This window comes from Eschrichtius robustus, chromosome 5 (genome assembly GCF_028021215.1).
Source record: "Eschrichtius robustus isolate mEscRob2 chromosome 5, mEscRob2.pri, whole genome shotgun sequence".
Lineage (NCBI taxonomy): Eukaryota > Metazoa > Chordata > Mammalia > Artiodactyla > Eschrichtiidae > Eschrichtius > Eschrichtius robustus.
The window spans coordinates 48,521,376-48,536,821 of NC_090828.1; positions in this window are offsets into that span (position 1 = coordinate 48,521,376).

Here is a 15,446-nt window from a genome sequence, read left to right on the forward strand (position 1 = left end):
ATAGCCAGAGTAGCGATTTTTTTTTTTTAACATCTTTATTGGAGTATAATTGCTTTACAATGTTGTGTTAGTTTCTGCTGTATAACAAAGTGAATCAGCTATATGTATACATATATCTCCGTATCCCTTCCCTCTTGCTTCTTCCTCCCACCCTCCCTATCCCACCCCTCTAGGTGGTCAGAAAGCACGGAGCTGATCTCCCTGTGCTATGTGGCTGCTTCCCACTAGCTATCTATTTTACATTTGGTAGTGTATATATGTCAACGCCACTCTCTCACTTCGTCCCAGCTTACCCTTCAGAGTAGCAATTTTAATAAATGTCTAAAAGTATTTAAGGCTAAATATCCTAAGGAATGTGAAGAATATTGATAAAATGATTCATAAATTTTAAAAGTATTACTGTGGTTTTCAAAATATTTGTACCTAACAACATAGCCTTAAATATTTATTGACAAAACTGCAGGGAGAAATATAATGTATCACTGGAGATTTTAACACACCATCCTCAGAACTTGCTAGGTAAAGAAAACAAATAATAAGAGCTATGAATTTTTGTATAACATAGTTAATAAGCTCTTGGGGGAATCACGGGGGTCATCCTAGAATTCTCCTACCACAGTCTTACTTCTGGCCATAAAAAATTCGCATTCCTCCCACACGTAGCATACATTGACTCCCTCCCAAGGACCCAAGAATTTAGTCCCATTATAGCATCGACTCAAAGTTCAAAATCTCATTTAAATCATCTAAGGTTATGATGAGGCTCCTGAGTGTAATCTATTATGATCAACTCCTGGGACATAATCCCTAGCCTTATGTAGGACTGTGAAACTAAAGAGATGTGTTACCTGCCCCCAAGATTCCCAATGTACAATGGTAGGACAAGTATAGAATAATACAACAGGCATTGATCAAAAAAGAGGGGAAATAGAAGCACAAAAATGTCACTGGTCCAAAATAGTTCTGAAATCCAGCCAGGCAAATGTTGGAATTCTCTTCATTAGGTATTAAGGCCTAGGAATAATTTTCCTTTGCTCTCAGCTCTGTCATCTTGGTTCTAGCTTCCCATTTCTGAGTCATCCTATTTTATCAAAAAAGTTACTGTATCTTTGCAGCTGAGTTGTTTTATCAACTTGCTTCCTGCCAGTAGAATTTTGATGGTCTAACAGCCTCCCTTCACTTTGTACTTTCTCTGTCTCTTTTAGTCCAAGTTGGGAGTGTCTCTACTGAAACAATTTTCTCAAGAATTTTGGGGGTCTTCCATGGATTTATCGTGTATTTACCCCATTTGGTAAAAGTCAGATCCACAGATCTTTTAGAGTTAATTCCTTCTCTACTATGGCTTCCTGTCGAGATGGCTAAGGGTCAGCACCCTTAAGCTTTAGAGATCCTCTGGTTTGGTTGAGGTCTGTAAGACACATCCTTCATTCCTGGAAAGAGCCCATTGTACACTGAATATCTGACCTTTCATGTTTCTGGGGTTTTAACAAAATGTTATATAGTCACATACGTAGTCATTTCTGTATGCCACACTTTCAGTAGCCATTTCTGACTTTTGGAATATTTTGCCACTTGGAGGCACTGTACATTTTCAAAATCATCCAGTCCTGGTTCTTTTTTTTTTTTTTTTGTCATACTATTCTTTTCTCAATTTACCTTTCTTCTCTCACATTTTATTATATGCAGCAAGAGGAAACCAGACAAGCACCCTCAACTTTTTGCTTAAAAAGTTCTGAAACTATATATCAAATTTGTCACTTTCAAGTTCTGCTTTGCACATAATTGCAGGATACAGTTTCACTAAGCTTACTGCCATTATGTAACAAGGATCTCCCCTTCTCCAGTTTGCAAAAGCATATTCTGCACTTCTTTCAGAAGTCTTACCAGCAGCATTTTTAACAGTCTGTTAGAAGCAATATAAAAAGCCTTCTCTACCACGCTCCTCAAAATTATTCCAGCCTTCATCTTTGCCAGATCCAAAGCCACTGCCACATTTTTAAAGTATTTGTTAGAGCACCACCCCACAGATACCAAAATCTACATTAGTTTTTATTTCAGTGTAGCAAATTCCACAAACTTGATTTAAGAGCACAAATTTAGGGTTAGGAATCTAAGTGTAATTTGGCTGGTTCCTCTGCTTAGGGCCTTGCCAGGCCGAAATCAAGGTATGGGCCAGGATTGTGATATCCTCTGAAACTCCAAGTCCTTTTCCATGTTCAGTTGCTGATGGAATTCATTTCTTTTTGACTGTATTTTGGTCACTGTTTTCTTGCCAGCTCTTGGGCAAGCACGATTCTTAGTTCTTGGTGACCTAGAAAGGGTGAGAAAAATAAATAACAAAAATTAATTATATTAGGATATGGGAAAATCTAGAAAAAGTTAGAAGGGAACGTAAAGCCAACCTGGGGATATTGCACAGAATACTTTATTAGATGTGGAAAGCTTAGCAAGAATGGAAACGCAAACTGTTAGAAGCTCAGTAGTGTCCCTTAGGTAAAAAACAAATGTTTTTCCTTGGATTTTGTCATTTCTTGGTATAAATTCCAAGAAAAAAATCTCTTTGTTTTCTTTGACAGAATAGTGTAAAATATAGTGGTAAATCCTTACTTAATTATACAAAAATGAATATAATAGTTAGTTACATTTATTTCTTAAAATATAAGAATTAAATCAACAGAAAGAAAGAGGTCAAGATATTATAATAAATAATATAGGAAAATTAAGGGAATAAAACTAAAAGGAAAGAAGAAAGCAACTGACCTGGAAAAAATTTTTCTCCTATGATGAGGAGAGGGTGTTGAGGGCAGGTGTCTCAGTCTAATATTCTTATAAACATTCTCGTAAACATTTACTTGGAAAATAAATTATTTTTCTTATTGGGAAAATTAAAGTTAGGGAATGTTTTTTAGCATGATGCCCATGGACTGATTGCTTGTGTTAAACAAACATGAAATTTTAGATTTATGGGAGATTCTTTCCCAGGAAGACATCAGATAAGCTACATAACTATCTAAATATTAAATGTAGATTTTCATAACTGAGTTAGTTCCTTCCGTGTAAATAAAGTAAACCACCTTCATCACTTAGAAACCTCATCTGGCAAAGAGAAGCAGGACCTGGGAAGATGTGTTAAGAATCCTCGACTACTTACTGCTCCACCTGTGGCTCTTAATTTCCTCTATCCTTGAAATTGTAGTAAAGCTTGATACCGGGTAAGATATCTGATACATGAAAGTGTGATTTAACAGTTTAGTCCTTTGTAAAAGTTCAGAGACCATGGAGGTTTAGAATTGGTGGGATTTTATCACATTTGTATTCTGAAGGTAAAATATCAGAGGATATGGGAGAAGAGCAAAGAGGATATAATTGGTGCAGCATATTACAAGGGAAGTTAGAAACAACTTCTGTATATCTAATGAGTGAATCTCAAATAAATTGTATCATGTATTGAGAAGTTAAATAAAATGTAAGTAGGGAAGACAGATGCATTTAGATTTTGTGTCATTATTCTCAATTAAATAAAAAAATTGTATTAAACACTAGCTTCCAAAATATTACCTGGAAAAAATGGGAAAAATTCACATTCCCAGGTGATATCCACCCCACTCCCCCAAATTCTGATGCTATAAATTTGAGGTAGAGCCAAAGAAACTTACATTGTAAACAAGCATTTGAGGTGATATTGTTGCAGTTAGTCTGCTGAACACAATTTTGAACCTCAACTATGGAAAATTGTGTGAAATACTCCTGGAAATCAAAAAATTTTGTAGTAATTCTGTTACCTACACTATTTTATTTGATAATTTTTCTTGTCTGATAATTTTTGTTAACATTACTGAACTGTAGACTTAGTCTATTTGTTGGATAGTCTAGTGTATTTATCGTACAACAGATAATGAAACATTTATTTACTGTCTTAGGTTTTATAGTACACAGATCCATAGAGATGCCGTTAGTATACTGAGTTTATCCTTTTTGTCTAAATATGTATTGTTATCATTATAAACTATATATTTCTAAACTTTGAAAACAAATATTTATTGAGTACACACTTAGTACCAGATACTCTTTTAGTCATTTGGGATATATCAGTGACCAAATCAAACAAAAATTTTTGCCTGTCTGAAGCTTATAGTTCAGGGATGAGAGGCAGATAACATGCAATAAAGATAATAAATAATCTAGCATGTTGTAAGGTGATAAGTGTTGTGGAAGAAAATAAACAGTAGAGCAGGAAGAAGGCTCACAAGTTTGTGGAATGAGATATTGCAGATTACAGCATTAAATTTGGTGGTAAGAATAGAACTTACTGAGAAGCTGACTGTTGAGAAACTCCTTGAAAAGAGTAAGGGACTTCTATGCAGATATCTGAGGCTGGAGTGTTGCAGACAGAGGACAGAGCTAAAGTAAAGCTGCAAATGTAGCAGTATACCTGGTATACTCAGAGGCAATGTGGATGGAATGGAGAATGTGAAGAGGTGATATATGGTGGAACTGAGGAGTGGGTGATATCATATGACATCACAAATATTTTGGCTTTTATTTAAGTGAAATGGGGACTGAAGTGGCATATTTTAAAATGATTTTCTGTTAAAAACAGACTGTGGTAGGGGAGAGTGTAGCACCAGGAAGAACTTTAGGATGCTCTTTTTGTATTTTAAGTGAGAAGTAGTGGTGGCTGAGTGAGATGATAGTTGTGAAGGTGGAAAGAATGGGAAGGAGTTTGCATATATGTTCAGGTAAAGTCAGTGGATTTCCTGATTATTGGATATAAGGTGTAAGAGAGAAATAAAGGAGTTAAGAATGACATTAAGGTTTCTGGCCAGAGCTGTTGGAAAAAATGGAATTGCCATTAACTTTGATGGCAAACATGGAGGGAAGAGTTTGTGTTTGGAAATACTGTGCTTGATCTGTCTAACAGACATTCGCATGAGGATGTAGAGTAGTCAGTTGGCAATACAAAATCAGAATTTGGACAAGAGGTCTGGAATGAAGCATATAGACAGTATTTCAAAGCCAGGAGGCCAGATATCTCTGCAACAACAATATTACTAATCTGGCAGTATTAGCCATGCCCCAATTATAGTTTCAGGAACTATTTTTGCAAGGTTACATTTTACCTTGTGCCTTCTGAGCTTTGTGTATTCAGTCTGTTAATTTATTCATTGCAGAGAGCTGGCAATAACTTACTAATATAGTCTTTCCCTAGAATTATTACCATTTTACCCCTCTGTTCAAACATTGCAGTTTTGCCAGCTCATATCCATTTTAGCATCTTGTTTAAAATTTTCCACTCTGATTTTAAAACTCCCCTTTGTTTCAGTTCCTTCTGCTTCCTAACCCTAATGTATATTTCCATGTTTACATCTAATTTATTAATTTTTTAAAATTAATTTTATTTATTTTTGGTTGTGTTGGGTCTTCATTGCTGCATGCGAGCTTTCTCTAGTTGGCGGCGAGCAGGGGCTACTCTTCACTGCGGTGCATGGGTTTCTCATTGAGGTGGGTTCTCTTGTTGCAGAGCACGGGCTCTAAGTGCGAGGGCTTCAGTAGTTGCAGCACGCAGGCTCAGTAGTTGTGGTGCTGTGGCTCTAGGGTGCGTGGGCTTCAGTAGCTGTGGTGCATGGGCTCTAGAGCGCAGGCTCAGTAGTTGTGGCACACGGGCTTAGTTTCTCCACAGCATGTGGGATCTTCCCAGACCAGGGATTGAACCCATGTCCCCTGCATTGGCAGGCAGATTCTTAACCACTGCACCACCAGGGAAGTCCCTAATTTATTAATTTTTAAAACATCATACCAGAGAAAAGAAGTTTATAAACACATGCCAGGTTCAGAGTAGATTTTAATGGTCCAGATGGAAAACAGAGTTACATAAACATTCCAGGTTCATATCTGAGTTTTATATCAGAAAATAAAATGCAAATATGTGAATAAAACCCTTGTGATTTTTTAAGAGAAAATAAACCAAAATAAAAAGGAAGGAAAACACACTTTAACTTTCTATCATTTTGAGTTGTTAGAAAGGATGCAATAAAAATATTGTTTCTGGCGAACAATTTTCCTTAATCAGGTAATTTAAAAGTGCATTTAAATATAAGCTAATGTTAAGAAGTTATAGTAAAATACGTCCTATCTGTTCACACTTAAAAAACATAAATCATGTAAGCAGAGCTGAAAAACTCTACTAAGGAATAGGGAATAGTTGAGTAGACATCAAATGTTATTAAAAGCAGAATATATTTGTTTTTCTATCTTTTTTGGGGATGGAGAGATAGATGTAAATACTAATAAAATTTGGTCCTATTGTAACTACTTGTTAGCATTCACATTTCTACAATTTAATAAACTTTATATATGTATATGTAATACACATATGTATATTTTATATGTGTATATGTATAGATAGATACAGATATAAAACCATCATCTGATACTTCAATTTATAATATTGTGTTAGTTTCAGGTGTACAGCAAAATTATTCAGTTATATATCTGTATAATACATGTTTATATTCTTTTTCAGATTCTTTTCCATTATAGGTTATTACAAGATATTGAATATAATTCCCTGTGCTGTAGAGTAGGTCCTTGTTGTTTATCTATTTTATATATAGTAGTGTGTATCTGTTAATCCCAAACTCCTAATTTATCCCACCAAGTACTTTTCATTATCGAATTTGAAGAGTAACTAACATACATTACATATAAACTGAATCATTATTGCATTTTTAGTTTAAACCAGTTTTTTGTGCCATCTGTCTTACTTATGACTGCAATATTGATGTGGTATCTGAACAGTTCCTTCCACAAAAACCAGAAAAAAAGCAGCAACAGTAATTGAGGCAGTGGGGCTCAAAATCAGGTGTTCTTGAGATTTATCTCAGATATTTTCTTAAGGCCTGAAACACCTGGGAATCCCTGTTTTCAAAGGTGACTAGAGTACTTACAACCATGCTGAGAATTTTAAGTGGTTGAATAGACTATCTCAATAATTCCTCAACATTTCTTTTACTTTATTAGAGACACTCCTGATGAAAAAGATGAAAATTCACAATAAACCAAATTTAAAGCGTACTTTTTTGGGGGAGTGTTAAGTTTTATAGAATAAGATTTCAGAAAAATGTGAAAGTCAAATGGATGCCCTTTCTGGATTTGCACCAAATCATGGAGAACTCCTTTGATTAAAAACCCAGACAATGAAATATTCACATTGCATTTAATAAGTTCATATTGATTCATAGATAAAAGTTCATGTTGATTGATAGTTGATTCTAAAATGTAATTGTATGTATACCCATTTTACTGTTTTATTTTGCTGATTAGGAAGCTCAATCAAGCCAGCAGGAAGTAGAAAGATATTGAGAAAGATAAGCTGTGTAGATACTTGCAGTGAATATATTTTCATTCTCTCTTTACGTATCTGTACTATGTGCACTTCAAATATTGTGACAGATGAAATTATAATGAAAATATCCAAAGACTAATTTAGAATTTCCTTTTGTCTGTATGACATCTGTCATAATCAAAATGAAATCAAACTTCATTTTTGCTGTCTCTTTTTAAAAAAATATATTTTTATACATCTTAGTATAGCAGTTAAGAATCCCTGTGGGAAATATAATTTTGATCTTTTATGGAAGCAGTAAAATCAATATATTCTGAAAATGTTAAAATTATCTATGACTGTTCAGACAACACACTAAATTCATACCAAGTGTCATCCCCCCAGGGGTCAAATGTCATGTTATGGAACTGGCATAAGAACAGTGGAGTAAATGGAATGTAAAATAATAAATGTTGACTTTTAAAAATGTATTTATATCCTTCTTTTTATAGTATTCTGCTTTATGGACATAAATCAAGTGCTGAATTATTCTGTTAGATTATGTAATAAATATATTGTGATTATAGAAACCATTTTGCTAGTGATAAGGACTTAGTCTTCCACTCCTTGAGCAGTGACTATCTGGGCTTCAAATACAAAGAGGCATTGTACCAAGACATTAATTCCACCCCCCTTCAAATTATAAAAGCTTTTCATCAAATATAACGTTATTGAATGCTCCATAGAAATAATGTCATGTGGTAGTCGATGAATATATAAACTCCATGGGTGTTTTTTAACAGAAATAAATTTCAGTCTTCATTATAATCTATTAATTTATTAATAGGCAATGACAAAGTTCACAGATAAAAACTTCTTAGCACAGAGAAAAATACTCTTAAGACCTTGAATATACTATGCACATGTTTGAACATACATAGTTATTTTGCAAACAGATCAACTTATCTGCAAATGTTTATATGATACAATAAAAGTTTTATAAGCAAGGGAAAAATATATATGTAGCATTGAAGGCACTAATGTTAAAACTGTTCAATACTGATATTGAGTTTGTGAGATTTGCATGTAAATATCTAGTTAATATTCTGTTTTTGATTAACAGAGTAATAATAATAAAAAAAACTACTAGTGTGAGTCACTTTCTCAATTTGGCCAAAGATTTAATTTCACTTCTTTAACTCCATGGAATTTTCTATTGTATTAAAGTGATTAAAAATAGTATATTATTTTTTTAATCCCTACACAAGATTTTTCTCTTAGCTTCTTAGATTCCTTCATCTAGTATTCTATTTTTGTGCCCATTTGTAAATGAGTCAGTAGTTCATGCTAAGTAATCACTAGCTGAGATATGTATCTGCTAATGTCTTTACCTCATTTTAGGGATATCTTTGTAGTGACATTCCCAACTTAGATAGAGTTACATGCAACAGCCTTATAAATGAGACCAAGAGATGGAATCTCAGAACTAAGAGTACAATTGAATGATTCTTTATCATGAGTTTGTCACCACTTAAGTCTTAAGGGACTAATTCTCTGGGCAGTGAGTTTCTTTGGAAAGAGTGTATTTCATCTGACAAACCCTTAGAAAAATGATCTCTTTAAGATCAGATGTCTTTTGAAACCTCATGCTACAATTCTATCCACTTCTAGGGTCTTCAAAACTCCCTCACCATTATTAGAGTTGGAATACTCATGAATCTCACCTGACCTCTGACATTTCCTGGGGTGTGCATACATCTGTTCAAAAATCTTGGATCTAGGTAAACCCATGATTATGCTCATTCTTCAGCATCAACCATTCTCCAAAATGTAAACCACTTAGGTCAATTCCAGTCAATATTATCACATAATTTTACATATGACCTTGTATTTCTTTACATGCCCCTTTATTTTATTACTGACATCTCCTTCCTTGTGTCCTACATAAATTAATCCCCACACCTCCCCTTCAGGATTACTTCACAAAACAAGCTTCATCCTTATTCTCATACCAAACCTGGCTCCCCTAAGAGAATGGTAATTTCTCAGAAATCTCTCATGGGTGTCTCGCTCACTGACCTCATATACTGCAGTCCTTAGGTACAGAACCAGCATCAGCACACACCTTGATTTTACCATTTGAGGACACTGAAGATGCCTTGACTGCCACTATGATTTTTACACTCTTTATATTCCTCTATAAAATCTCCTTTTCATTTTGTATTTGTATTTGGTTCTTCCTTTCTCTTTACTGATCCTATTGATACCATCTACTTACGTCCTATCCCCCATACCCACACTTTTCTTTCTTTTGATAAATACCTTTGGAACCAAACTGATAGCTTTTCTTTTAAATTTAAGTAAGGCGGCTTCTCTGCAAAAGTGTAACATTCAATTAAGTGACCTATCTAGTGGCTCAGCCACAATAATTTTCTCTCATTTTGGGTGGATTGCTTCTTCTAGTATTCTAATTGTGTGCCTATTTGTGAATGAGTCAGTAGTTCATGCTTAATAGTCACTACTACTGTGATTAGACTATGTCTACACGTTACTTCATTCATCCACTCCCATTAATGTGGTTACTTAATGACTTTATAAAAGTTAATAAACCTTCAAACTGGATCCTTTTTAAGAACTCTTACCTAACCTACTCTTCTGCCTCTAGAAGCCAGTCTTCTTATTGTCTTATCTCATTCCCTATGTAGCCTAAATTCCACTGTGCAACACTGTACACAAGTTCTTGCCAGCATCCTTAACATTCTAAATCCCTTGTTTCCATTCTACTGCTTTGCACCAGCAGCCTGGAAGCAATGCAACTACCTTCTCTGCTTGATATCTGGATTACCACTAGCTAATATTTTAGGGAATCTTTTCAGGCTCTGTTTACAAACTTTTCCAAAATCACTTTGCGATCTGTAATTTTTGGACAATTTTTTGGATATTTTTCTCTCTACTTCTCTTTGTGTTAATACTTTTTCAAGTATTTTATTTGATTCTCAATGTACCTTCTTCCATGGGTTTTCTACTTGACTCATTCTGCCAACTTTTATCTCAGGCTACAAACTGGCTCCAATTTGCTTGTAAATTCAACAACTAGCCGGCCTGTAAATGTAGCTAGGTGAAAACGCTGTACATTCCAGTTGTTAGTAATTATTGTATTTGTCACCACCACACTATAACAATTTTTTAAGATATCAGTTTTACTTAAGAATATTCTTGATAAAGCAGAAAAAGATTTTATTAAATCTTAACCCTTGAGTGAAATTATTTTCAATAGGCTGTATGACAAAATGGAAAATGTGAAAGAAGCATGATATTTCATGTAAAACTATGGTGGTTGTCTCCAGGAAAATAATTTGATTGTTTGAGTTGTGAGCTGACCTAGTTGTTTATTCATGGAACAGCATTTTTCACTAGGCAAACTATGGCTATTTAGATCTCAAAAATGGATGTAACTTCAAGGAAAACAGTGAAGATATTTTGCCAGTGATAAAATGTAAGATTTGGTTAAAATTAGAACTTTGGAAAACTTCTGTTCATCACCATGACTTTGACAGCCTCCCAATACTTCAGTATACTTGTATGATGAGAGTAGTAGTGATATAAATGAATGTAATTAAAAATATTGTGTAATGAAATATATTAACAATTGGAAGATCTTTATTATTCAGTGAACTAATATTTTCCAAATGACTAATGCTTGATGCTACAAAATTATGCTTGGGTAAAAGATCCATTCAAATTACAAAACAAACCAATGGATTTGTTTTTTCTATTGGAGTATAATTGATTTACAGTGTTGTGTTAGTTTCTGCTGTACAACGAACTGAATCAGCTATATGTATACATATATCCCCTCCCTCTTGGACCTCCCTCCCACCCCCCCATCCCACCCATCTGGGTTATCACAGAGCACTAAGCTGAGCTCCTTGTGCTATACAGCGGGTTCCCACTAGCTATCTATTTTACAGACCAGTGGATTTTAATGTAACATCAATAAGGTTTTGGATTCTGCATTGGGAATACATTTCATGAAATCACCATTTATTGAGTTTTGGAGTAGTATCAAAGAATAATATCTGCATAATCGGAAAGGCTTTTGAAATACTCCTCTTGTATCCTACTACATAATCTGATGCTGGATCTTCTTCATTTATTTCAAATGAAACAACATATTTGCAAAAGATTGAATGCAGAGCAGATAAACAATCCAGTTGTCTTTTACTAATTTAGATATTAAAGAGGTTTTCAAAAATGTAAAACAGTGCCCTTTCCCTATTTTTTATTTTTCACAATGTAGTTTTTTCACAAAAATGTTATTTAAATGAACATGCGGTTGGCGTATGATTTTATTTTTTAAATGACTTAATAGTTTAAAACTTTTCCATTTTCAATATACTAAATATTAGTAGATGTAGCCCATACAAATTAAAGCTCTTTATGGTTTTCAGTAATTTTTATGAAAGTAAACGAATCTTTAGCAGAAAATGTTTAAGAACTGAATAGTTTCGTTGAAGGTTAAAGAAGATCTTGGGGTTTAAAAGAGGAATTTAGAATTTATTAGTCTAAAATACAAAATTTATCTGAAAGAAAAAAGTACCTGTGAATACCTATAAAGAAAAAAATGAAGGATTAAATTAGCTAACATCTGTATATTTGTGTACATGTATTTACATATACTGGAAATTGTATACACTATACTCAATATATCAATCAATATACAAAATTTAAAATTCAGAGCAATACCTCTGAGATGGAATTTTCATCTCATTTGATGAGTTAACTGAATCCTATAGTATTTATTTAATTTGTGAAAATTCACAGCACATGTATGTGACATACCAGAGACCAGTTATTCTCACACAAAAATTTGTTAATTAATCCATCTTTTTACATTATATGACACTTAATAAAATATACGATAAAATTTCCAAAAGATTTAGAAACCTCTTTCAGATGTAGACATTGAGGTGATAAAGAATGGCATGTTCTCGCCCTCATGGAACTTTGAGGGTTGAAAGAGAAAGGAGGTGAGGAAGACACCTGTAAGATGTAGAAAGTGCTTTGAGAAATGCAAATATACTATGGAACATCTTCCTGAAGACAGTGACATATACACTGAGTTCTAAAATATATTTAGCAAGGATATGTGAAGAGAGGGCAGATTAGAGATAGACCAGAGGTAAACAACACCATGAAGAAAACAACTAATTGTAAATAATCAGCAAGATCGGAGCAAAAGAATGGCTGGTGAGAAGGTTGTGGAGGTGATTACTGCACAGTAAACATCTTTGTAAGTCAGATCCAAGGGGCTGTGGAAATCCAATTTATATGTTTTAAGGTGGATTTTGAATGGAAACTCTCACTGCGTTGTGGATGGGTCTAACCCTGAGTTTAGGGAGATCTGTTAGGGACTGATAATTCAGAAAAGAGAATAGACATGGACTAAACTAGGTAGTTACAATGGAGATGTAAAATTTTGAAATATCTAAAAGTTCTTAAGAAGGAAATTTTCAAAGACCCAATGAGTGATTAAGTTTGGATAGTAAAGGAGAGAAAAGATTGAAGTATTGTTGGAGTCCTGGTGCAAAGAGCACCAGGAACACATTGACTATATTCAAACACAGTGGAGTGTATTAATTTTCTGTAGCAAGGAGAATGCATAACAAAGGGAACCATGGAGCATCTTGGTATGAAAGAATTAGAATGGATTTTTTTAGGTGATTTGGGGGAGTGTTCAAAGATTCAGTACTGCCAGAAAGTAATAGCAATTCAATGACTTTATTTCTTAATAATTTACATGTAGGAGGTGGGAGTAAGGTCATGGAGCGAGAGCTGTCTGGTAAAGGATTAGCAGTCATTTGTTTTAGGTGACAGCGGGGACTGTTTGATTATTTTTGTGGCAGCATAGAATCCTTCTCTTTGTATTATATTATTCAGGCATAATTACAGAAGTTTGTGTTCCACCATAGTCATAAAATGATCTTGTTTAATTTTTCTTGACTTTTGTTCAGTAGAGAATACCATAGCCTATTTGATAACTGCTTTCAGGGCCATTTTATTTTCTTTGTATTTTTTTCCTCTTTCTCATTCTTCTCTATTTTGTCCAAGACAGGCCACAGTATATCAGTCTTGTGATCCATTGCCAAGGTTCTGTTGATCAGTACATTGTCTGGAAAATGTTAATTGTAGCTAGTTTAGAGTGGTTGCCTCCTGTTCCTTTTGTTGTAGGATCAGTTGTTAAATCTTATGACATAATAATGATTGTGAGATAGCATTTAAGATTCTTGTAAGGACTCATCATCCAACTATAATTTAGGCAATTTCCAGAGATAAAATGATTATCAGTCCCTGTAATTAGATTTCGGTGTCAAGGACTTAACCCAGCTCACAAATATGTTTTTGAAATCTGTCTGATTCTCTTTTAGAGAGCCATGTGGCTTTTTCTTTTGGCCTAGGGAACAGTATGGAAGTACTTTTGCCTGTAGATAACAGAAAATCTTTGGAGAATTTTTTCATGTGTTGAAATCCTAGTGATGGTGCGATGGTATTAGGAGATGGGGCCTTTGGGAGGTGATTAGGTCATGAAGGTAGAGCCCTCATGAATGAGATTAATGCCCTTACAAAAAGACACAGAAAGCTTGCTTCCTCTCTCCTGTGCTGTCCTCCATGTGAGGATACTATGAGAAAATGTCCATCTGCAAACCAGGAAGTAAGCTCTCACCAGACACTGGATCTGCTGATGCCTTAATCTTGGACGTCCCAGCCACCAAAACTGTGAGAAATAAATTAAGCCACCCAGTCTATGGTATTCTATTAGAGCAGCCTGAACTGACTTAAGTTAAAAAATATGAACCAGTTGAGTGATTATGAGCATAACGCTTCAGACTCCCTGAGTTAAATGCCAGTTCTAACACTTGTATCTTGTGTGATATTACACAATTTTTTTTAAGTTTTCTGTGCTTCAAGTTCTGTATCTGTATAAAGAAAATAACCATTGTAAGGGTATTGTGAGGATTGATAAAATAAATCTGAAAGGCTTGAACAGTGTGTGATGCATAATGAGCATAATAGAAATGTTAGATGATGATGATGATAATGATGATGACTGCCTCATAATTATTTAAATAAGTAATGCTGTCAATTTGTATGATATTATCCTTGTTTACAGCAATAATGCATTCTTTGTATTCTGATGATTGCAAAACTACTCTAAGGAAAAAATGTTTTGAAACATTTTTGGAACAATACTCTTTTTTACATCCTGTCACATAAGTTAACATACGCGATTTATAAATTTTCATTATCATTGCCTTCAGAATAGAAGTACAGATATATCGCCCCAGAAATTAAAAGTGTTTAGGCAAATTCCTAACTTGAATAAAATTCAATATCTATTGAAAAATAAAAAATATGTGTTTATATGATAGTGCACAGCAACATGTAATAGATTATCTGCTTCTTAATGTAGAAAGAACTATAAATTCTCTACATTTAATTTCACAAACAGAAAGAAAGTAGAATTGTGGATACATCTGTCAGTCTTTTTTAATGCATTTTTTAAAAAATGGCTAACTGAAAGATATCAAGAGAGATGAGAGAATGACAAGAAAACTGTTATTTTTTTAGCAACCACTGTATGGTAGAGGTTATCGTAGTCATGATGGTTATTTAAAGCCATTTAATACACTGATATTATTCTATAAGATGGAAATTAAAGTTTTCGTCCGTCTCACTTATCACTTAAATTCTTATAAAATTATATTGTGTTTCAAATTCTATTCCAATTATATATCTGATTGACTACATTGGACTTTAGATTTTAAATTCCAAGAAATAGTACAACAATAGGAGCTTTTAGGATCTGTGTTAGATGCCATTCATTAATTTTGCAAAATCTCTGCCATTATCTCAAGTTTTTTATTTACCTCTTTCTCTTTCTTCTTCAAAGATTTGAACTACATACATGTCATGCCTTTGATATTGTTCTATGGTTTTAAAATACTCTGTTCTGATTTTTCTTCTTTATTTTTTTCTGTCTGCTTATTTCAGTTTTGATAATTTCTGTTGATCTATCTTCAAGTTAATTGATTCTTCCCCAGCTATGATCATTCTGCTGATG